We start from the raw sequence: 26,391 nt of genomic DNA, 5'->3' as shown, positions 1-26,391 counted from the left end.
ACCCACAATTCAGTTTAACGAATAGCCAAGTAGTGGGGTTATAGAAAAAGGAGTAAAAAGCATAAAAAAAGGAACTGGAAATATACACTCTTACAAAACTATTCAACATTTTCAGATCCAGAACTGGCCTGAATGAATTTTCTTTCTTTGGGACAATGAATAGATTTGAATAAAACCCCAGACCCTGTTCCTGAAAAGGAACTGGTATGATTACCCTTGAAAACTCTAGATCTGAAACACACTTCAGAAAAGCCAGAGCCTTCACTTAATTTGCTGGAACGTGTGAGAGAAAAAATCTTCTCACATGAGGTCTTACTCTGAATCCTATTCGATACCCTTGAGAGACAATACTCTGAATCCATTGAATCTGCCCAAATGCTGGAATGAGGGCCGCACCTTCATGTGGACTTGGGGGCTGGCTTTGGTTTCCTAAAAGACTTGGATTTATTCCAACTTGAAGAAGGTTTCCAATTGGAACCAGATTCTTTGGAGGAAGGATTGGCTTTCTGTTCCTTATTCTGTCGAAAAGAACAAAAACGATTAGAAGCTTTAGATTTACCCTTAGATCTTTTATCTTGAGGTAAAAAAACTCCCTTGCACCCAGTGACAGTTGAAATAATTGAATCAAACTGAGAACAAAATAAATTGTTACCTTGGAAAGAAAGAGATAGTAATCTAGACTTAGATACCATGTCAGCATTCCAATATCTGAGCCACAAAGCTCTTCTAGCTAAAATAGCTAAAGATTTAACATTAATTTTGAAGATATAAAAAATAGCATCACAGATAATATGATTAGCATGTTGAAGCAAGCGAACAATGCTAGACAAATCAGGATCTGTTTCCTGTTGCGCTAAGCTTTCCAACCAAAAAGTTGATACAGCTGCAACATCTATGTGTAGTGTGATAGGAGCGCCTAAAGGTGGATTCCTGCTGCTAAAAAAGTTCTTCCCTCAAAGAGAACTAAATGGTGGATAAGAAGAAAAAATGAAAAAATGGGGTTTATTTAGCAGCGCTAAAAAAAGCTAGGAAATGATGATACCAATCTAATTTATGTTTTATACAATCTATTTTATTTAAAAATTCTTATAACACATAAAAACAACAGCAAATGCTTTTCCTAATTAATTCTTATAACACATAAAAACAACAGCAAATGCTTTTCCTAATTAATAAAGGGACGTCTCCCTTATACAACACTTATAAAAACAGACTAGAACCATATAATCCTAGAATTTCAGGTATAAAGGAATTAATTCTATAGATAACATATGGCAAACAACAAATTTCTAAGATAAATGGTGAATTAAATATTTAAAAGGCACAAATGTATCAATCCTAATAGCTTTACAGTTCTTCAGTAACAAATTCAGTTATAAAGTTACACAGTTACTTTCCTTGGACATATAATTGGCTCAGGTGTGCTGGATAGTTAAAAAGGCAAAAAACAGCCAATATTCTGATTTAGGTGCCAAAGCAATCGTGGTTAATGGAAATGGTTAATTTAACAGATGAATACCTTGATGTCTTTAAAGTTCAGTTTGCGTGTTTTAAAAAACGTAGTGCAAATTAGTGTAGAGGTACCTTAATCTGTCCTGGTTGCAACCGCTGATTATCTTCACTGTGAGGGATTCACAGACTGTTTGTTCCTGGTGCTTCTGATAAGTCACCTGACCTTCTCTTTGATTCAGAGGTCAGGGGTGATGATCCGTTCTGGTGATGTAGTTATCCTTTTTTTTTTGTTTTCCTTTCTTCTTATAGCCCAAATATTGTTTTCATCTGGGTTCCCTCAGACTTCTTAAGGTTTGAAGAAATCTTTGGTCAGTGTTTAGCAGTAACACCGTATTCCCTGAAGTTACCAAAGGTAGATTTTAACTTGCAGGGTCAGGAGAAAAGTTTAAAGTTGCAGGGTCACACAGCTTTGTGACAGTAGTAAATGAAGTTTAGTAGAGTGTAGCAGGTCCCATTCAACGCGTTTCACCCTTCTGGGCTTTATCAAGAATGCTTATCCTGCTAGCTTCTGGCTTTTTAAAGGTATGAATGTGTTTTGATTGGTTCCTTCATTTCCTTTTGATTTCTATCAACACCTGTGTGGCTTCCAATGTAAAGGTGGACTTTATTTAAGTTGGTAATGATTGTTTCTGTGTTGTTATTTAGTTACATGATACACAAGGAAGAGAACTTATCATTTCTGCTTTATTAGCATTCACACAATTCAACTTATATATTTCAATTCTAAAGTGCCTTTATTAGATAATATACATTTAGATCGTGCAAACTTAAAATTACCTAAACTGAAAGGAAAATATAAGAATCAGAATTACCATTCCCATATCTAGAATTATTGTAAGTGGGTAAAAATTAATGATATATATATATTCCTTTTCAACAAAGGATAGTAAGTTCAACAATTTATAAATTTGTAACAATTTAAAAATGGACGAAACGAAAATATAAGAATCAGAATCATCATTCCCATATCTAGAATTATTGTTAGTGGGTAAATGTTAACGATATATACATATTCCTTTTCAACAAAGGATAGTAAGTTCAACAATTTATACATTTGTAACAATTTAAAAATGGACGAAACGAAAATATAAGAATCAGAATCATCATTCCCATATCTAGAATTATTGTTAGTGGGTAGAAATTAACGATATATACATATTCCTTTTCAACAAAGGATAGTAAGTTCAACAATTTATAAATTTGTAACAATTTAAAAATGGACGAAACGAAAATATAAGAATCAGAATCATCATTCCCATATCTAGAATTATTGTTAGAGGGTAAAAATTAACGATATATACATATTCCTTTTCAACAAAGGATAGTAAGTTCAACAATTTATAAATTAACAATTTAAAAATGGATGTACAATTAAATCAGAAATTATCAATCCCATAACTAGAGTTATTGCTAGTGGGTAAAAATATGGCTTATTCAATTAATTTGTTTATTTTAGGGGGATAAAAATTCCTTTTTAATTACTAGAAAAATGAATTTATATAGGGCTTGTACTATCTTTGCCCAAGATAAATTGAAATGTTATTGCTTATTTAATGTATGTGAGTATTTTCTATATAAGTGGCTGATTTAACCTGGAAAATGTTCGCATATTGTAAGAGACTTTTATAAGAAGGGGGAAATGTCTATCTCAGAGTTCAAGCCTCCAGGTTGGAGGGTATTCATTAGGTATATAATTTCAGCTTCTGCCTTTAGGAGTTTATTTTCCCAGTTTCCCCCTCTCCAGTCGGGGTGAACTTTTTTAATTCCCCAATATTTAAAATCTTTAAGGTTGTTGTTGTGTACTTCCCTAAAGTGGCGATAGATATAAGGGTCAAGGTTACCCCTATCTATGCAAGAGAGGTGCTCCCTTATCCTTTCACGGAGCATTCTGGTTGTTTCTCCTATGTAAATTTTTTTACATGAACATTGAATGGCGTAAATAACGCCTTTATCTTGACATCTAATTGTGTCTCTTATTTTGAAAGTAAAGTTTCCACTTTTTGATTTTAAAATCTTTTGTTTACTACTAAATTTACAGGCCCGGCATCTAAAACAGGGGAAAAAACCATTTAAAGGATTTCCGTCTAGGCACCTTTGAGTGTCTTTCTTCTTTATGCTTTTCAATTGACTGGGAGCTAGTAGGCTCTTCAAATTCTGTGCTTTCCTATATATTATTTTTGGGTTTTCCCCCACTTTTCCCCCTATGATGGGATCAGTTTGTACTAAGTGCCAATGTTTTTTTAAAACTCTTTGGATGTTTAGGTTGTCATGACTGAACTCAGTTATAAAGGGCACATTAATTTCATCTCGATTTTCTTTGATATCTTTTGTTTTATATTCTAAGAGGTCCCTCCTTACTTTCTTATCTACCTCTTGTTTAGCTTCATTGATTACTTCTGGACTATATTCTCTTTCTAAGAATTTCCTTTCTAAGATCTTTATTTGATCCTGATAATCTGTCATTCTTGAGCAATTCCGTTTAATTCTTAAATATTGCCCTTTAGGGACATTGTCTTTCCACTTTTTCATGTGGCAGCTGTTATAATGGATTAGATTATTGGCATCCACCTTTTTAAAATGTGTTTTGGTTATTAATTGGTTTTCTACAATTTCGATATCTAAGTCCAAGAAGGTGATTTGGCTTTTGCTATAGTTACTGGTAAAGGATAGTCCCATTTCATTTTTATTCATATCTGTCAGAATAGTGTTTAGATCAGTTTCACTACCCCCCCATATAAAGAACAGGTCATCTATGTATCTGCTATAGAGCACAAGATCCGCGCCCAGACTATGCCTAGGGAAGAAACCTTCCTCCCAATATCCCATAAAGAGATTGGCATAGCTGGGTGCGAATCTTGTGCCCATAGCTGTTCCCTTCTTTTGAATGTAAAATTTGTCCTCAAATGAGAAATAATTATGGCCTAGGATGAATTTTATTCCATCCTCTATGAATTTCTTTTGTTCCATACATAGTTTGTTGTCCCTATCTAGGGTATTTGAGATTGCCATCAGTCCCAAATCATGACTTATATTGGTGTAAAGCGACGAAACATCGCATGTCACTAATGTGTAGTGTGATTCCCACTTAATTACCTCTAATTTTTTCAAGATGTCAGTGGTATCCTTTAGGTAAGAGGGTAATTTTTTAACATAGCCCTGTAGGTATCCATCTATGTATTTCGAGAGGTTGGAGGTGAGGGAGTTAATACCCGATATTATGGGTCTACCGGGGGGATTATTTAGATTTTTATGAATCTTTGGTAAGAAATATAGAATTGGTATTTTTGGAAATTTTGTAAATAGAAAATCAAATTCTTTTTTATTTATAATTTGTTTTTCTCTTGCATCCTCTAATAATTTGGTTAGTTCACCCAGAAATTTCTTGGTTGGATTTAGTTTTAGTTCCTGATATGTATCCCCTTCATTAAGTAATCTTTGTGCTTCTTCTATATATTTATCTCTGTCCATGATTACAACCCCACCCCCTTTATCTGCCGGTTTAATTACTATGCTGGTATCATTTTGCAATTCTTTAAGAACTGTTCTTTCTTTGTAAGTTAAATTTTTTGGTATCTTATTGTTAGTTTTTATTTTCTTAATATCTTCCTGAACCAATTTTTCGAATAATTCAATATTCCTTCCTTTTTCATTTGTCGGATAAAAAGTGGATTTCGGTTTCATTTTTGAATGAATTACTTGTGGTATTACTATGTTACTATTTGAGGCCATAGGCGATATGGTGGGTGTCTCTTTTGGTTGTTGCCAATTTCTCTCTATTGGATCCCGTAGGAAATATTTTTTCAAGGTTAACTTCCTTACAAACTGGCTCACATGTATGTGTGTGTTGAATTTGTTTAATCTCGTAGAGGGAGCATAGCTAAGGCCTAAGTTTAACACTCTTTCTTCCTCTGTGGTTAAAGTTTTTTTACTAATATTGAAAATGCCACTTTTTTGTTGTATTTTTATTTCACTCTTTTTATTTCCCTGTCTTTTTCTTTTTCCTCCTCTACATCCTCTCTTATTCTTTTTCTCATTCCCACTGGTGGGTCTTTTGAATGTTCTGTTTGTTTTGAAGTGCTGGGTCTTTGTGGGCTCATCTCTAAAAAATAATTCATGTTTTTTTGTTGTTCTTTCTCTTCTAATAGTGTAAATCTATTCGTGGTGTCTATTCTCCATTCTTTTTCAGGTTCTGTTTGTATTCGTGTGTTGTAATTATGTTCTCTATTATTTCTATATTCCCAATCTCTATTACGGTTGTTGTACCCCTGGTATCTTGGTTTATTGTCATTTGGCCAATAACTATATGCTATGTGGCCCCTTGGTTGGTTATGCTCTTCATAATAATCATCCTGTCTTCTATAGTGGTTATAGTTATGGTTCTCAAAAAAGTTACGATTTGTATGGGGTCTTCTATAGTCATTATAGCTTGGGTGTTCAGGTGGGTTTCTATTTGTATTTGTCATGTATTGTGGTCCCCTAGGTCTATAATAGTTTGTTCTGTAGTTTGATTTATATTGTTGAGGTCTGAATTCAGTAGTTTCCCTATAGTTTATCCTTTTTGGAGTTCTGTCATATGGTGTCCTATTTTCTTGATTTTGATCATTGTATTGATATGACTTGGATTGGTGATAAGGGGAATTAGAATAATTTTCCCTTATGGCATGTGCATTGTGTTTGTAATTACCTGTGTTACCCTCAAAATGTTGATTTTTCTGTCTCTCTTCCCTATTATTTATTTTCTCCTCTTCTCTGTTTGCAACTTCATTATAATCTTCCTTATCCCTCTTTAATTTTCTTATTTTAACCTCCTGTAATTCCATACTTAAATTGTCCAATTTTTTCATAATGTCTATCTGTGAATTTTTAAAGTCAACATTTTCTTTTTCATTACTTAATTTATTTTTTATGGTGATTATGTTCTTCTCAACTATGTCAAGTGAATCTTCTCGTGATCTCTTTAAAATTTGTAATAGTGTTGTGGATGCATTTTTTAATGTCTCATCCCATTCCTTTTGGAATTTATCTTTTAATTCAAAAGTGCAATTTTTTCTCAACCTTAATCCTCTTGGTGCAATCCCTAAACTAATATATTTATCAAGAAACTTTAGTTCCATTTTTTGCTTTAATTCAGTCGTCATAAGTTTTTCTAATTCAAACATTATTTCAGTGATATTCAGATAGGGGCTTACTTTTATTCTTTCCTCATTCTCTACTATATCTTTGAGAGTTTTTTCTCTCCATGTGAAAATGTCATCTTCCTTCTTAAGACAGCTCACTAGTCTGGAGTGTTAAAAACACCCCAAGAGGGAACAATAGGTATTTATGTGTAGTGTGATAGGAGCGCCTAAAGGTGGATTCCTGCTGCTAAAAAAGTTCTTCCCTCAAAGAGAACTAAATGGTGGATAAGAAGAAAAAATGAAAAAATGGGGTTTATTTAGCAGCGCTAAAAAAAGCTAGGAAATGATGATACCAATCTAATTTATGTTTTATACAATCTATTTTATTTAAAAATTCTTATAACACATAAAAACAACAGCAAATGCTTTTCCTAATTAATTCTTATAACACATAAAAACAACAGCAAATGCTTTTCCTAATTAATAAAGGGACGTCTCCCTTATACAACACTTATAAAAACAGACTAGAACCATATAATCCTAGAATTTCAGGTATAAAGGAATTAATTCTATAGATAACATATGGCAAACAACAAATTTCTAAGATAAATGGTGAATTAAATATTTAAAAGGCACAAATGTATCAATCCTAATAGCTTTACAGTTCTTCAGTAACAAATTCAGTTATAAAGTTACACAGTTACTTTCCTTGGACATATAATTGGCTCAGGTGTGCTGGATAGTTAAAAAGGCAAAAAACAGCCAATATTCTGATTTAGGTGCCAAAGCAATCGTGGTTAATGGAAATGGTTAATTTAACAGATGAATACCTTGATGTCTTTAAAGTTCAGTTTGCGTGTTTTAAAAAACGTAGTGCAAATTAGTGTAGAGGTACCTTAATCTGTCCTGGTTGCAACCGCTGATTATCTTCACTGTGAGGGATTCACAGACTGTTTGTTCCTGGTGCTTCTGATAAGTCACCTGACCTTCTCTTTGATTCAGAGGTCAGGGGTGATGATCCGTTCTGGTGATGTAGTTATCCTTTTTTTTGTTTTCCTTTCTTCTTATAGCCCAAATATTGTTTTCATCTGGGTTCCCTCAGACTTCTTAAGGTTTGAAGAAATCTTTGGTCAGTGTTTAGCAGTAACACCGTATTCCCTGAAGTTACCAAAGGTAGATTTTAACTTGCAGGGTCAGGAGAAAAGTTTAAAGTTGCAGGGTCACACAGCTTTGTGACAGTAGTAAATGAAGTTTAGTAGAGTGTAGCAGGTCCCATTCAACGCGTTTCACCCTTCTGGGCTTTATCAAGAATGCTTATCCTGCTAGCTTCTGGCTTTTTAAAGGTATGAATGTGTTTTGATTGGTTCCTTCATTTCCTTTTGATTTCTATCAACACCTGTGTGGCTTCCAATGTAAAGGTGGACTTTATTTAAGTTGGTAATGATTGTTTCTGTGTTGTTATTTAGTTACATGATACACAAGGAAGAGAACTTATCATTTCTGCTTTATTAGCATTCACACAATTCAACTTATATATTTCAATTCTAAAGTGCCTTTATTAGATAATATACATTTAGATCGTGCAAACTTAAAATTACCTAAACTGAAAGGAAAATATAAGAATCAGAATTACCATTCCCATATCTAGAATTATTGTAAGTGGGTAAAAATTAATGATATATATATATTCCTTTTCAACAAAGGATAGTAAGTTCAACAATTTATAAATTTGTAACAATTTAAAAATGGACGAAACGAAAATATAAGAATCAGAATCATCATTCCCATATCTAGAATTATTGTTAGTGGGTAAATGTTAACGATATATACATATTCCTTTTCAACAAAGGATAGTAAGTTCAACAATTTATACATTTGTAACAATTTAAAAATGGACGAAACGAAAATATAAGAATCAGAATCATCATTCCCATATCTAGAATTATTGTTAGTGGGTAGAAATTAACGATATATACATATTCCTTTTCAACAAAGGATAGTAAGTTCAACAATTTATAAATTTGTAACAATTTAAAAATGGACGAAACGAAAATATAAGAATCAGAATCATCATTCCCATATCTAGAATTATTGTTAGAGGGTAAAAATTAACGATATATACATATTCCTTTTCAACAAAGGATAGTAAGTTCAACAATTTATAAATTAACAATTTAAAAATGGATGTACAATTAAATCAGAAATTATCAATCCCATAACTAGAGTTATTGCTAGTGGGTAAAAATATGGCTTATTCAATTAATTTGTTTATTTTAGGGGGATAAAAATTCCTTTTTAATTACTAGAAAAATGAATTTATATAGGGCTTGTACTATCTTTGCCCAAGATAAATTGAAATGTTATTGCTTATTTAATGTATGTGAGTATTTTCTATATAAGTGGCTGATTTAACCTGGAAAATGTTCGCATATTGTAAGAGACTTTTATAAGAAGGGGGAAATGTCTATCTCAGAGTTCAAGCCTCCAGGTTGGAGGGTATTCATTAGGTATATAATTTCAGCTTCTGCCTTTAGGAGTTTATTTTCCCAGTTTCCCCCTCTCCAGTCGGGGTGAACTTTTTTAATTCCCCAATATTTAAAATCTTTAAGGTTGTTGTTGTGTACTTCCCTAAAGTGGCGATAGATATAAGGGTCAAGGTTACCCCTATCTATGCAAGAGAGGTGCTCCCTTATCCTTTCACGGAGCATTCTGGTTGTTTCTCCTATGTAAATTTTTTTACATGAACATTGAATGGCGTAAATAACGCCTTTATCTTGACATCTAATTGTGTCTCTTATTTTGAAAGTAAAGTTTCCACTTTTTGATTTTAAAATCTTTTGTTTACTACTAAATTTACAGGCCCGGCATCTAAAACAGGGGAAAAAACCATTTAAAGGATTTCCGTCTAGGCACCTTTGAGTGTCTTTCTTCTTTATGCTTTTCAATTGACTGGGAGCTAGTAGGCTCTTCAAATTCTGTGCTTTCCTATATATTATTTTTGGGTTTTCCCCCACTTTTCCCCCTTTGATGGGATCAGTTTGTACTAAGTGCCAATGTTTTTTTAAAACTCTTTGGATGTTTAGGTTGTCATGACTGAACTCAGTTATAAAGGGCACATTAATTTCATCTCGATTTTCTTTGATATCTTTTGTTTTATATTCTAAGAGGTCCCTCCTTACTTTCTTATCTACCTCTTGTTTAGCTTCATTGATTACTTCTGGACTATATTCTCTTTCTAAGAATTTCCTTTCTAAGATCTTTATTTGATCCTGATAATCTGTCATTCTTGAGCAATTCCGTTTAATTCTTAAATATTGCCCTTTAGGGACATTGTCTTTCCACTTTTTCATGTGGCAGCTGTTATAATGGATTAGATTATTGGCATCCACCTTTTTAAAATGTGTTTTGGTTATTAATTGGTTTTCTACAATTTCGATATCTAAGTCCAAGAAGGTGATTTGGCTTTTGCTATAGTTACTGGTAAAGGATAGTCCCATTTCATTTTTATTCATATCTGTCAGAATAGTGTTTAGATCAGTTTCACTACCCCCCCATATAAAGAACAGGTCATCTATGTATCTGCTATAGAGCACAAGATCCGCGCCCAGACTATGCCTAGGGAAGAAACCTTCCTCCCAATATCCCATAAAGAGATTGGCATAGCTGGGTGCGAATCTTGTGCCCATAGCTGTTCCCTTCTTTTGAATGTAAAATTTGTCCTCAAATGAGAAATAATTATGGCCTAGGATGAATTTTATTCCATCCTCTATGAATTTCTTTTGTTCCATACATAGTTTGTTGTCCCTATCTAGGGTATTTGAGATTGCCATCAGTCCCAAATCATGACTTATATTGGTGTAAAGCGACGAAACATCGCATGTCACTAATGTGTAGTGTGATTCCCACTTAATTACCTCTAATTTTTTCAAGATGTCAGTGGTATCCTTTAGGTAAGAGGGTAATTTTTTAACATAGCCCTGTAGGTATCCATCTATGTATTTCGAGAGGTTGGAGGTGAGGGAGTTAATACCCGATATTATGGGTCTACCGGGGGGATTATTTAGATTTTTATGAATCTTTGGTAAGAAATATAGAATTGGTATTTTTGGAAATTTTGTAAATAGAAAATCAAATTCTTTTTTATTTATAATTTGTTTTTCTCTTGCATCCTCTAATAATTTGGTTAGTTCACCCAGAAATTTCTTGGTTGGATTTAGTTTTAGTTCCTGATATGTATCCCCTTCATTAAGTAATCTTTGTGCTTCTTCTATATATTTATCTCTGTCCATGATTACAACCCCACCCCCTTTATCTGCCGGTTTAATTACTATGCTGGTATCATTTTGCAATTCTTTAAGAACTGTTCTTTCTTTGTAAGTTAAATTTTTTGGTATCTTATTGTTAGTTTTTATTTTCTTAATATCTTCCTGAACCAATTTTTCGAATAATTCAATATTCCTTCCTTTTTCATTTGTCGGATAAAAAGTGGATTTCGGTTTCATTTTTGAATGAATTACTTGTGGTATTACTATGTTACTATTTGAGGCCATAGGCGATATGGTGGGTGTGGATGAGATGTGGCGATATGGATGAGACATTAAAAAATGCATCCACAACACTATTACAAATTTTAAAGAGATCACGAGAAGATTCACTTGACATAGTTGAGAAGAACATAATCACCATAAAAAATAAATTAAGTAATGAAAAAGAAAATGTTGACTTTAAAAATTCACAGATAGACATTATGAAAAAATTGGACAATTTAAGTATGGAATTACAGGAGGTTAAAATAAGAAAATTAAAGAGGGATAAGGAAGATTATAATGAAGTTGCAAACAGAGAAGAGGAGAAAATAAATAATAGGGAAGAGAGACAGAAAAATCAACATTTTGAGGGTAACACAGGTAATTACAAACACAATGCACATGCCATAAGGGAAAATTATTCTAATTCCCCTTATCACCAATCCAAGTCATATCAATACAATGATCAAAATCAAGAAAATAGGACACCATATGACAGAACTCCAAAAAGGATAAACTATAGGGAAACTACTGAATTCAGACCTCAACAATATAAATCAAACTACAGAACAAACTATTATAGACCTAGGGGACCACAATACATGACAAATACAAATAGAAACCCACCTGAACACCCAAGCTATAATGACTATAGAAGACCCCATACAAATCGTAACTTTTTTGAGAACCATAACTATAACCACTATAGAAGACAGGATGATTATTATGAAGAGCATAACCAACCAAGGGGCCACATAGCATATAGTTATTGGCCAAATGACAATAAACCAAGATACCAGGGGTACAACAACCGTAATAGAGATTGGGAATATAGAAATAATAGAGAACATAATTACAACACACGAATACAAACAGAACCTGAAAAAGAATGGAGAATAGACACCACGAATAGATTTACACTATTAGAAGAGAAAGAACAACAAAAAAACATGAATTATTTTTTAGAGATGAGCCCACAAAGACCCAGCACTTCAAAACAAACAGAACATTCAAAAGACCCACCAGTGGGAATGAGAAAAAGAATAAGAGAGGATGTAGAGGAGGAAAAAGAAAAAGACAGGGAAATAAAAAGAGTGAAATAAAAATACAACAAAAAAGTGGCATTTTCAATATTAGTAAAAAAACTTTAACCACAGAGGAAGAAAGAGTGTTAAACTTAGGCCTTAGCTATGCTCCCTCTACGAGATTAAACAAATTCAACACACACATACATGTGAGCCAGTTTGTAAGGAAGTTAACCTTGAAAAAATATTTCCTACGGGATCCAATAGAGAGAAATTGGCAACAACCAAAAGAGACACCCACCATATCGCCTATGGCCTCAAATAGTAACATAGTAATACCACAAGTAATTCATTCAAAAATGAAACCGAAATCCACTTTTTATCCGACAAATGAAAAAGGAAGGAATATTGAATTATTCGAAAAATTGGTTCAGGAAGATATTAAGAAAATAAAAACTAACAATAAGATACCAAAAAATTTAACTTACAAAGAAAGAACAGTTCTTAAAGAATTGCAAAATGATACCAGCATAGTAATTAAACCGGCAGATAAAGGGGGTGGGGTTGTAATCATGGACAGAGATAAATATATAGAAGAAGCACAAAGATTACTTAATGAAGGGGATACATATCAGGAACTAAAACTAAATCCAACCAAGAAATTTCTGGGTGAACTAACCAAATTATTAGAGGATGCAAGAGAAAAACAAATTATAAATAAAAAAGAATTTGATTTTCTATTTACAAAATTTCCAAAAATACCAATTCTATATTTCTTACCAAAGATTCATAAAAATCTAAATAATCCCCCCGGTAGACCCATAATATCGGGTATTAACTCCCTCACCTCCAACCTCTCGAAATACATAGATGGATACCTACAGGGCTATGTTAAAAAATTACCCTCTTACCTAAAGGATACCACTGACATCTTGAAAAAATTAGAGGTAATTAAGTGGGAATCACACTACACATTAGTGACATGCGATGTTTCGTCGCTTTACACCAATATAAGTCATGATTTGGGACTGATGGCAATCTCAAATACCCTAGATAGGGACAACAAACTATGTATGGAACAAAAGAAATTCATAGAGGATGGAATAAAATTCATCCTAGGCCATAATTATTTCTCATTTGAGGACAAATTTTACATTCAAAAGAAGGGAACAGCTATGGGCACAAGATTCGCACCCAGCTATGCCAATCTCTTTATGGGATATTGGGAGGAAGGTTTCTTCCCTAGGCATAGTCTGGGCGCGGATCTTGTGCTCTATAGCAGATACATAGATGACCTGTTCTTTATATGGGGGGGTAGTGAAACTGATCTAAACACTATTCTGACAGATATGAATAAAAATGAAATGGGACTATCCTTTACCAGTAACTATAGCAAAAGCCAAATCACCTTCTTGGACTTAGATATCGAAATTGTAGAAAACCAATTAATAACCAAAACACATTTTAAAAAGGTGGATGCCAATAATCTAATCCATTATAACAGCTGCCACATGAAAAAGTGGAAAGACAATGTCCCTAAAGGGCAATATTTAAGAATTAAACGGAATTGCTCAAGAATGACAGATTATCAGGATCAAATAAAGATCTTAGAAAGGAAATTCTTAGAAAGAGAATATAGTCCAGAAGTAATCAATGAAGCTAAACAAGAGGTAGATAAGAAAGTAAGGAGGGACCTCTTAGAATATAAAACAAAAGATATCAAAGAAAATCGAGATGAAATTAATGTGCCCTTTATAACTGAGTTCAGTCATGACAACCTAAACATCCAAAGAGTTTTAAAAAAACATTGGCACTTAGTACAAACTGATCCCATCATAGGGGGAAAAGTGGGGGAAAACCCAAAAATAATATATAGGAAAGCACAGAATTTGAAGAGCCTACTAGCTCCCAGTCAATTGAAAAGCATAAAGAAGAAAGACACTCAAAGGTGCCTAGACGGAAATCCTTTAAATGGTTTTTTCCCCTGTTTTAGATGCCGGGCCTGTAAATTTAGTAGTAAACAAAAGATTTTAAAATCAAAAAGTGGAAACTTTACTTTCAAAATAAGAGACACAATTAGATGTCAAGATAAAGGCGTTATTTACGCCATTCAATGTTCATGTAAAAAAATTTACATAGGAGAAACAACCAGAATGCTCCGTGAAAGGATAAGGGAGCACCTCTCTTGCATAGATAGGGGTAACCTTGACCCTTATATCTATCGCCACTTTAGGGAAGTACACAACAACAACCTTAAAGATTTTAAATATTGGGGAATTAAAAAAGTTCACCCCGACTGGAGAGGGGGAAACTGGGAAAATAAACTCCTAAAGGCAGAAGCTGAAATTATATACCTAATGAATACCCTCCAACCTGGAGGCTTGAACTCTGAGATAGACATTTCCCCCTTCTTATAAAAGTCTCTTACAATATGCGAACATTTTCCAGGTTAAATCAGCCACTTATATAGAAAATACTCACATACATTAAATAAGCAATAACATTTCAATTTATCTTGGGCAAAGATAGTACAAGCCCTATATAAATTCATTTTTCTAGTAATTAAAAAGGAATTTTTATCCCCCTAAAATAAACAAATTAATTGAATAAGCCATATTTTTACCCACTAGCAATAACTCTAGTTATGGGATTGATAATTTCTGATTTAATTGTACATCCATTTTTAAATTGTTAATTTATAAATTGTTGAACTTACTATCCTTTGTTGAAAAGGAATATGTATATATCGTTAATTTTTACCCTCTAACAATAATTCTAGATATGGGAATGATGATTCTGATTCTTATATTTTCGTTTCGTCCATTTTTAAATTGTTACAAATTTATAAATTGTTGAACTTACTATCCTTTGTTGAAAAGGAATATGTATATATCGTTAATTTCTACCCACTAACAATAATTCTAGATATGGGAATGATGATTCTGATTCTTATATTTTCGTTTCGTCCATTTTTAAATTGTTACAAATGTATAAATTGTTGAACTTACTATCCTTTGTTGAAAAGGAATATGTATATATCGTTAACATTTACCCACTAACAATAATTCTAGATATGGGAATGATGATTCTGATTCTTATATTTTCGTTTCGTCCATTTTTAAATTGTTACAAATTTATAAATTGTTGAACTTACTATCCTTTGTTGAAAAGGAATATATATATATCATTAATTTTTACCCACTTACAATAATTCTAGATATGGGAATGGTAATTCTGATTCTTATATTTTCCTTTCAGTTTAGGTAATTTTAAGTTTGCACGATCTAAATGTATATTATCTAATAAAGGCACTTTAGAATTGAAATATATAAGTTGAATTGTGTGAATGCTAATAAAGCAGAAATGATAAGTTCTCTTCCTAGTGTATCATGTAACTAAATAACAACACAGAAACAATCATTACCAACTTAAATAAAGTCCACCTTTACATTGGAAGCCACACAGGTGTTGATAGAAATCAAAAGGAAATGAAGGAACCAATCAAAACACATTCATACCTTTAAAAAGCCAGAAGCTAGCAGGATAAGCATTCTTGATAAAGCCCAGAAGGGTGAAACGCGTTGAATGGGACCTGCTACACTCTACTAAACTTCATTTACTACTGTCACAAAGCTGTGTGACCCTGCAACTTTAAACTTTTCTCCTGACCCTGCAAGTTAAAATCTACCTTTGGTAACTTCAGGGAATACGGTGTTACTGCTAAACACTGACCAAAGATTTCTTCAAACCTTAAGAAGTCTGAGGGAACCCAGATGAAAACAATATTTGGGCTATAAGAAGAAAGGAAAACAAAAAAAAGGATAACTACATCACCAGAACGGATCATCACCCCTGACCTCTGAATCAAAGAGAAGGTCAGGTGACTTATCAGAAGCACCAGGAACAAACAGTCTGTGAATCCCTCACAGTGAAGATAATCAGCGGTTGCAACCAGGACAGATTAAGGTACCTCTACACTAATTTGCACTACGTTTTTTAAAACACGCAAACTGAACTTTAAAGACATCAAGGTATTCATCTGTTAAATTAACCATTTCCATTAACCACGATTGCTTTGGCACCTAAATCAGAATATTGGCTGTTTTTTGCCTTTTTAACTATCCAGCACACCTGAGCCAATTATATGTCCAAGGAAAGTAACTGTGTAACTTTATAACTGAATTTGTTACTGAAGAACTGTAAAGCTATTAGGATTGATACATTTGTGCCTTTTAAATATTTAATTCACCATTTATCTTAGAAATTTGTTGTTTGCCATATGTTATCTATAGAATTAATTCCTTTATACCTGAAATTCTAGGATTATATGGTTCTAGTCTGTTTTTATAAGTGTTGTATAAGGGAGACGTCCCTTTATTAATTAGGAAAAGCATTTGCTGTTGTTTTTATGTGTTATAAGAATTAATTAGGAAAAGCATTTGCTGTTGTTTTTATGTGTTATAAGAATTTTTAAATAAAATAGATTGTATAAAACATAAATTAGATTGGTATCATCATTTCCTAGCTTTTTTTAGCACAGCTGCAACATCAGCCATGGATATAGCAGGCCTAAGAATGTAGCCAGAAAATAAATAAGCTTTCCTTAGATAAGATTCAAGTTTCCTATCTAAAGGGTCCTTAAAAGAAGTACTATCTTCCATAAGAATAGTAGTACGTTTGGCAAGAGTAGAAATAGCCCCATCAAATTTGGGGATTTTTCCCCAAAACTCCAATCTAACTGCTGGCAAAGGATACAACTTTTTAAACCTAGAAGAAGGAATAAAATAAGTACCAGGGCTATTCCATTCCTTTGAAATCATATCAGAAATAGCATCAAGAACTGGAAAAACATCTGGAGTAACCATAGGAGGTTTATAAACATAATTTAAACGTTTACTAGTTTTAGTATCAAGAGGACTAGTTTCCTCAATATCCAAAGTAATCAACAGCTCTCTTAACAATCTACAAATATACACCATCTTAAAGAGATAAGTAGATATGTCAGTGTCTATATCTGAGGTAGGATCTTCTGAACCAGATAGCTCCTCATCAGAGGAGGATAATTCAGTACGTTGTCGGTCATTTGAAATTGCATCAACTTTATGAGACGTTTTAAAAGACCTTTTACATTCATTAGAAGGCGGAATAGCAGACAAAGCCTTCTGAATCGCATCAGCAATAAAATCTTTTATATTCACAGGGATATCATGTACATTAGATATTGAAGGAACAACAGGCATTGTACTAGTACTGATGGATACATTCTCTGCATGTAAAAGCTTATCATGACAACTGTTACATACTACAGTTGGAGATATAATCTCCGCTAACTTACAACAGATACACTTAGCTTTGGTAGAACTGTTATCAAAGAGCAGGGTTCCAACAGTGGTTTCTGAGACAGGATCAGATTGAGACATCTTGCAAATGTAAGAGAAAAAAACCACATAGCAAAACAACATAGCAAAATTATCTATTTCCTTATATGACAGTTTCAGGAATGGGAAAAAAATGTAAACAGCATAGCCCTCTGAGCATAAAAAAAGGCAAGATTCATATATGAAGTGGGGTTTAAATAAATAAATGTATTTGGCGCCAAGTATGGTGCGCAACGCAAAATGAATTTTTTTGGCGGCTAACAACACCTGGAAATTACGCAACTCGCGTCATGGCAGACGCAACCTTGTGTAAGGATACCTAGCGTCAACTAATATGCCGGAAATGACGAATTTGCGTCACCAAACGTACCTTCGCGCCAAAAAATTCTTGCGCCAAGAAGGACGCACTAAATATCAGCATTTTGCGACCTCGTGAGCCTAATTTTGCCCGCTAAAATGAATGAAAATGCAGTCAATTTTAAGAAAAGACTATACCCCAGGTTAGAAAAAATAACTTCCTAAATATATTTCCCAATTTTGAAACTGATAGTCTGCAAAAGGAAATATACATAAACCTGACTCATGGCAAATATAAGTACAATACATATATTTAAAACTTTATATTAATAAATAAAGTGCCAAACCATAGCTGAGAGTGTCATAAGTAATGAAAACATACTTACCGAAAGACACCCATCCACATATAGCAGATAGCCAAACTAGTACTGAAAAAGTATCAGTAGAGGTAATGGAATATGAGAGTATATCGTCAATCTGAAAAGGAAGGTAGGAGATGAATCTCTACGACCGATAACAGAGAACCTTTGAAAAGATTTTTTTGTGAGGAAAACCATAGAATCAATAGGTGATACTCTCTTCACATCCCTCTGACAAACACTGTACTCCGAGAGGAATCAGGCTTTAAAATGCTGAGAAGCGCACAGAAGAAAGTAAAGCACAAACTTCACCACCTCCATGGGAGGCAAATTTGTAAAACTAAATTGTGGGTGTGGTGAGGGGTGTATTTATAGGCATTTTGAGGTAGGTAGTACTGTATATCCCATACGTCACTAGCTCATGGACTCTTGCCAGTTACATGAAAGAAATGAATTACATAGCTAAGCTGCCTGGAGCAGCCAACTCCACCCCCTTATAAGTGTTTAGACACAGGCATTGTATTTCAACTGAGTTCACAGCTTTTAGGCATGCTCCAGCAGATAATCCCTATGCACTTTTGCATTCTACCAAAACAACAATAAATATAGATACAGCCATAGAAGGAAATGTGTGGGGGGAGTTAGAGCTGTAAAATTCATAAACTAAAAAGAAAGGGTTAATGGCGAGGCACTACAGTATACATTTGAAGGTAAAGTAATTAAAGTACATATTATTAAAAAGCAAATTTTATAACAGGTTTTTAAAATGATTAATTTTGTCTCTACCCCAACTTATTTTATGTCCCTTTAAGCTTCTTCATCTAAACCAGAGGACTTAAAGCTGATCAAGATACTGGCAATAAAAAAACAGCATTGAAAGAAATCTCACAAAATCTTTAAAGGCTTTATTGAGCATTATATTGCAATGTGGGTATTTCTCCACCACATCCATAACCTGCACAGATAAATAGCTCTCACGCTAAAATCTGCAGTTACAACATTCTTTGAGGGACCTTGTATTGTAGATGAGATATCTTAGACCATCTTGCTAGAGCGGAGCATTAGATCCTCGGGTCCTGAATCTAAGGAAGTATAGAGAGCTCCTTACATGGTGAAGAAGTAAGCTGGGATTTATAGTTATGCTTCAGCAAAGGGTTCTTGTACACATAATTATTATTAAATTATAAGACGTTAGAACTCTGATCATATATATTTGGCAACATTTTCTTTTACCAAACATCTCCATTGTAAAAAATTAAAAGAGCCAGTAATACCAGGAGAATCTTCACAACTATATAAGGAGTTGCAGCAGTAAAACATAGAACTTGATCGGATTGTAATAAATTCCACCTTATGGACAGCACAACATATTACCATAATAATTAGGATTATGTAACTTTAATAGCATCTATAGCAGTGTTTTTCAACCAGTGTGCCGTGGCACACTAGTGTGCCGTGAGAGATCCTCAGGTGTGCCACGGCAGACTGACAACAGTGTGACATATTTTTTAAACTTTGCTTGTTTTTTACTCCCAGTGCAGGGGTAGTTTGTAGGAGGCATGGCATAACAGCACAATACATACAGTATGTGTGTGTTTGTGTGTATGTGTATATATATATGCTGTATTAGGCTACAATGTGTGATTTTTTTTTAAATTTTGGGATGGTGGTGTGCCACAGGATTTTTTAATGTAAAAAAGTGTGCCACGGCAAAAAAAAGGTTAAAAATCACTGATCTATAGGATATCAAACATATTGAGTCCTGCATTCTGATACATAGAAAAGGGCAGAAACTCAGGACACAAGTGGTTTCTCTTAAAAACATTGCAGTATGGGTACCACAAAGGTTAATCTGTCTGCACGAAACAGACATAACTTACAAGGGCAAGAGGCAAACCAAGGACCTCCAGATTCTTCAACATAATAAAAAAAAGGAAACGTTTCAACTAGACTCAAAACTGTCAATGATATCATAAGCTAATTGTTACATTGCAGCTATCTTAGGTTTTATTTTTATTTCACAGCTAAGTTTGCATTTATTTTAACTAGGTAGACTAGTTAGTAAATAGTTATTAACTATTTACTAGCTACATAGTTAAAATAAATACAAAGTTACCTGCAAAATAAAAAATAACTAACACCTAACATTACAATAAAATTAAATTAAATTTAAAAAAAAGTAAATTTATGCTTACCTGATAAATTAATTTCTTCTATGGTAAAACGAGTCCACGGATTCATCCTTTACTTGTGGGATATTATCCTCCTGCTAACAAGAAGTGGCAAAGAGCACCACAGCAGAGCTGTCTATGTAGCTCCTCCCTTAGCTCCACCCCCCAGTCATTCGACCGAAGGTACAGTAAAAAAAAAGGAGAAACTACAAGGTGCAGAGGTGACTGATGTTTAAATAAAAAAAAATATAATCTGTCTTAAAATGACAGGGCGGGCCGTGGACTCGTCTTACCATAGAAGAAATAAATTTATCAGGTAAGAATAAATTTACTTTTCTTCTATAAGGTAAGACGAGTCCACGGATTCATCCTTTACTTGTGGGATACAATACCAAAGCTACAGGACACGGATGAACGGGAGGGACAAGACAGATGGTTAAACAGAAGGCACCACTGCTTGAAGAACCTTTCTCCCAAAAATAGCCTCCGAAGAAGCAAAAGTATCAATTTTGTAAAATTTGGAAAAGGTATGAAGCGAAGACCAAGTCGCAGCCTTACAAAGCTGTTCAACAGAAGCATAATTTTTAAAAGCCCATGTGGAAGCAACCACTCTAGTAGAGTGAGCTGTAATACTTTCAGGAGGCTGCTGTCCAGCAGTCTCGTATGCCAAACGGATGATGCTTTTCAGCCAAAAGGCAAGAGAGGTAGCCGTAGCTTTTTGACCTCTACGTTTTCCAGAATAGACAGCAAACAAAGAAGATGTTTGACGGAAATCTTTGGTCGTTTGCAAGTAAAACTTCAAAGAACGAACCACGTCCAAGTTGTGCAACAGATGCTCCTTCTGAGAAGAAGGATTAGGACACAGAGAAGGAATAACAATTTCCTGATTGATATTCCTATTAGTAACAACCTTAGGAAGGAATCCAGGTTTGGTACGCAAAACCACCTTATCAGCATGGAAACCAAGATAAGGCGAGTCGCATTGCAATGCAGATAGCTCAGAAACTCTTCGAGCCGAAGAGATAGCAACTAAAAACAGAACTTTCCAAGATAGAAGCTTAATATCTATGGAATGCATAGGTTCAAACGGAACCCCTTGAAGAACTTTAAGAACTAAATTCAAACTCCATGGCGGAGCAACAGGTTTAAACACAGGCTTGATTCTAACTAAAGCCTGACAGAACGACTGAACGTCTGGAACATCTGCCAGACGTTTGAGCAGTAGAATTGATAAAGCAGATATCTGTCCCTTTAAGGAACTAGCTGATAGCCCCTTCTCCAATCCTTCTTGGAGAAAGGACAAAATCCTAGGAATCCTTATCTTACTCCATGAGTAGCCTTTGGATTCGCACCAATAAAGATATTTATGCCATATCTTATGATAAATTTTCCTGGTGACAGGCTTTCGAGTCTGAATCAAGGTATCTATGACCGACTCCGAGAAACCTCGCTTAGATAAGATCAAGCGTTCAATCTCCAAGCAGTAAGCCGCAAAGAAACTAGATTTGGATGCTGGAACGGACCTTGAATCAGAAGGTCCTGTCTCAGTGGCAGAGTCCATGGTGGAAGAGATGACATGTCCACCAGGTCTGCATACCATGTCCTGCATGGCCACGCAGGTGCTATCAAAATCACTGAAGCTCTCTCCTGTTTGATTCTGGCAATCAAACGAGGAAGGAGAGGAAATGGTGGAAACACATAAGCCAGGTTGAACGACCAGGGTACTGCTAGAGCATCTATCAGTACTGCCTGAGGATCCCTTGACCTGGATCCGTAACGAGGAAGTTTGGCGTTCTGACGAGACGCCATCAGATCCAATTCTGGTGTGCCCCATTGCCGAATCAATTGTTCAAACACCTCCAGAGAGAGTTCCCACTCCCCCGGCTGAAAAGTCTGACGACTTAGTAAATCCGCTTCCCAGTTCTGCACTCCTGGGATATAGATTGCTGATATATGGCAAGAGTGAGTCTCTGCCCATCAAATTATTTTGGTAACCTCTATCATCGCTAGAGAACTCTTTGTCCCCCCCTGATGATTGATATATGCTACAGTCGTGATATTGTCCGACTGGAATCTTATGAATCTGGCCGACGCCAGCTGAGGCCACGCCTGAAGCGCGTTGAAGATCGCTCTCAGTTCTAGAATATTTATCAGGAGGAGAACCTCCTCCTGAGTCCACAAACCCTGTACTTTCAGGGAATTCCAGATTGCACCCCAGCCCAATAGGCTGGCGTCCGTCGTCACTATGACCCACGCTGGCCTGCGGAAACACATTTCCTTGGACAGATGATCCTGTGACAACCACCAAAGAAGAGAGTCTCTGGTCTCTTGGTCCAGATTTATCTGAGAAGATAAATCTGCATAATCCCCATTCCACTGTTTGAGCATGCATAGTTGCAGTGGTCTGAGATGCAAGCGAGCAAACGGAACTATGTCCATTGCCGCTACCACTAAGCCGATTACCTCCATACACTGAGCCACTGACGGCCGAGGAATGGAATGAAGAGCTCGGCAAATGGATAAAATCTTTGATTTCCTGACCTCCGTCAGAAAAATTTTCATGTCCACTGAATCTATCAGAGTTCCCAGGAATGGAACTCTTGTGAGAGGGATAAGTGAACTCTTTTTTACGTTCACCTTCCACCAGTGAGATCTTAGAAAAGCCAACATGATGTCCGTGTGAGACTTGGCTAGTTGGTAAGTCGACGCCTGGATTAAGATATCGTCCAGATAAGGTGCCACAGCTATGCCCCACGGCCTAGAACCACCAGAAGGGACCCTAGCACCTTTGTGAAAATTCTGGGAGCTGTGGCCAACCCGAAGGGAAGAGCCACAAACTGGTAATGCTTGTCCAGAAAGGCGAACCTGAGGAAATGGTGATGATCTTTGTGGATAGGGATGTGTAGATACGCATCCTATAAGTCCATGGTGGTCATATATTGACCCTCCTGGATCATGGGCAAAATAGTCCGAATGGTCTCCATCTTCAAGGATGGGACTCTGAGGAATTTGTTTAGGATCTTGGGATCCAAAATTGGCCTGAAGGTTCCCTCTTTTTTGGGAACCACAAACAGATTGGAGTAGAACCCTTGCCCCTGTTCTGTTTTCGGAACTGGGCAGATCACTCCCATGGTATAGAGGTCTTCTACACAGCGTAAGAACGCCTCTCTTTTTGTCTGGTTTACAGACAATTGAAAAAGATGGAATCCTCCCCTTGGGGGAGAATCCTTGAAATCTAGAAGATACCCCTGGGTTACGATTTCTAAAGCCCAGGAGTCCTGAATTTCTCTTACCCAAACCTGAGTAAAGAGAGAAAGTCTGCCCCCTACTAGATCCGGTCCCGGATCGGGGGCTACCCCTTCATGCTGTCTTGGTGGCAGCAGTGGGCTTCTTGGCCTGTTTACCCTTGTTCCAAGTCTGATTAGGTCTCCAGACTGACTTGGATTGAGCAACATTCCCCTCTTGCTTTGCGGCAGGGGAAGAGGAAGAGGGACCACGTTTGAAGTTCCGAAAGGAACGAAAATTATTTTGTTTGGTCCTCATCTTATTTGTCTTATCCTGAGGAAGGGCATGGTCCTTTCCTCCAGTGATGTCTGAAATTATCTCTTTCAGTTCAGGCCCGAATAGGGTCTTACTCTTGAAAGGGATGGTTAACAGCTTAGCTTTTGATGACACATCATCAGACCAGGACTTAAGCCATAACGATCTACGCGCTAAAATGGCAAAACCTGAATTTTTCGCCGCTAATTTAGCCAGTTTAAAAGCGGCATCTGTAATGAAAGAATTAGCTAGCTTGAGAACCCTAATTCTATGTAGAATATCATCTAATGGGGTCTCAACCTGAAGAGCCTCCTCCAGAGCCTCGAACCAAAAGGACACTGCAGTAGTTACAGGAACAATGCATGCTATATTAGCATAAATTAAAAGAGAGAAGCGCTCAACCTGGGAACGAACAATAGCATAATAGCTTGTTCTATGGCTAGTTACCACCCTAGAAGCAGCTTCTTTTTGCTCAACATGTGCCTTTTACAGAGAAGAACTTTCCTGTAGCATATCAGTCTGATCCTGACTTAACAGTGCAGTCCAGCCCCGAAATACCAGGCAATCCCTCTCTGAACAAGGGAAACAGCAAAACTCCAGACGTGCGTTTCAGCCTAGTGTGGGCCTCGTCAGTGAGGTGCAGCCATAACCCTCTAGGCACACTGAGCAACGGGTCCACGTCTGGATTCCCGCATCACACTTAGGGAGACTTCCCCAAGTGTCATAATTTGCATAAATTAAAAGAGAGAAGCGCTCAACCTGGGAACGAACAATAGCATAATAGCTTGTTCTATGGCTAGTTACCACCCTAGAAGCAGCCTCTTTTTGCTCAACATGTGCCTTTCACAGAGAAGAACTTTCCTGTAGCATATCAGTCAGATCCTCACTTAACAGTGCAGTCCAGCCCCGAAATACCAGGCAATCCCTCTCTGAACAAGGGAAACAGCAAAACCCCAGACGTACGTTTCGGCCTAGTGTGGGCCTCGTCAGTGAGGTGCAGCCATAACCCTCTAGGCACACTGAGCAACGGGTCCACGTCTGGATTCCCGCATCACACTTAGGGAGACTTCCCCAAGTGTCATAATTTGCATAAATTAAAAGAGAGAAGAGCTCAACCTGGGAACGAACAATAGCATAATAGCTTATTCTATGGCTAGTTACCAACCTAGAAGCAGCCTCTTTTTGCTCAACATGTGCCTTTCACAGAGAAGAACTTTCCTGTAGTATATCAGTCTGATCCTGACTTAACAGTGCAGTCCAGCCCCGAAATACCAGGCAATCCCTCTCTGAACAAGGGAAACAGCAAAACCCCAGTGTTACGGTACCAACAGTGTACCAAGGGTTAACACCAGATGAACAATGTCCTGCATAGGGAATCAGCAACTCACAACCCAGCCAGTTTTCAGGTTTAAAACAGAATGACATTTATTAAAGGCTATGCCTAGTATTTATGCAGGTCTGACCCCCCAGATGGGGGTTGAAAGACTGTTGTACATTACATGGAGGGAACACGCCCTTTGACAAGATACAATAGAATACATTACTTTACTTAGGCAGATAACAAGTTAAACATAAGACACAATGGAGTCCTTATCACCAACAGTCTGACTCTGGAGGTGATTAAACAATGGAATGCTTATCACTAACTAAATTATGGCTGGAGCCAGCAACTTGTATTTAGAAAATAGTTAACGCTTTCAGTCCTGACCGAAGGGTCCGTCACATAGCTCCCCCCTTGTGGAACACTCCGGCAGACCCGGCTTGACCCTTTGGTGGGTCAACCTGGGGATGACCGGACTAGGAGGTGGTAGGCATGTCAGTTTGCCAGGACAATCCATCTGTATTCCCGTTATGAGAGAGAATTCCTGTCCATACAAACAAGGGTTCAACTTTCTCAGTGCCCAGACTAGGGCTAAACAGTCCTTCAAAATCCCATCAGCTTCTTTACGAGTTTTCTGTACCTGCTCTTTATAGGTATTCACAATCCCTTCATACTGACATAGGGTGCCCTTGAGTTGCTGCACCTCACTATGAGCCAGCGTCAGTTTCTCCTCAAGTGTCGCTAAGTTTGTCTTTAATGTTTCATGTCCCACTCTCAAGCTGGTGTTGTCTGCAGTTTGTCGGTGCAGCTTGTCTAGCAGAGATTCACGTTCTAAACGTGCTTTTTCCTCTGCACTCCTCTTCTCTCCCGCTAGCACTGTTACATGATTATTTAACGTGACTATTTCATCCTCTACGTGACTCTTCTCCTTCATCAGCGCATTGTAACGGGACTTCCACGTATCAATAGCGGATAGAGATTTACTGAGTTCAGCGTTCTGGGGCTTAGCAGCAGGTGGGTCAGTCTCTGCTGCACGGATCTGGGCACGGGTAGTCACAGGGTTAACATCAGCAGGACCCATGGGAGCATAGGCAGAAACAAGGGGGGCCAAGTTATTTCCAAGGAGAACATCAGCGGGTAAATCC

The 26,391-nt window shown here is 36.2% G+C and overlaps 1 protein-coding gene across 3 annotated transcripts in view; it reads right to left on the bottom strand.

Annotated features, from left to right (window-relative positions):
* The window catches only part of MOCS1 (molybdenum cofactor synthesis 1), a 255,798-nt gene that overhangs the window by 5,372 nt on the left and 224,035 nt on the right, over window positions 1–26,391 (bottom strand). Inside the window, exon 11 of one of the 3 annotated variants that reach the window (XM_053712669.1) lies at window positions 19,100–19,296. The exons of the other annotated variants lie outside the window; for them this stretch is intronic. The gene's annotated coding sequence lies outside the window, so the exon portion shown is untranslated. Of the gene's footprint in view, window positions 1–19,099; window positions 19,297–26,391 lie in introns of those variants that run through there. 3 annotated transcript variants of the gene reach the window in all.

This window comes from Bombina bombina, chromosome 4 (genome assembly GCF_027579735.1).
Source record: "Bombina bombina isolate aBomBom1 chromosome 4, aBomBom1.pri, whole genome shotgun sequence".
NCBI lineage: Eukaryota > Metazoa > Chordata > Amphibia > Anura > Bombinatoridae > Bombina > Bombina bombina.
Note: the sequence above shows the minus strand (reverse complement) of the source record. Positions and strands in the feature narration are given on the sequence as shown.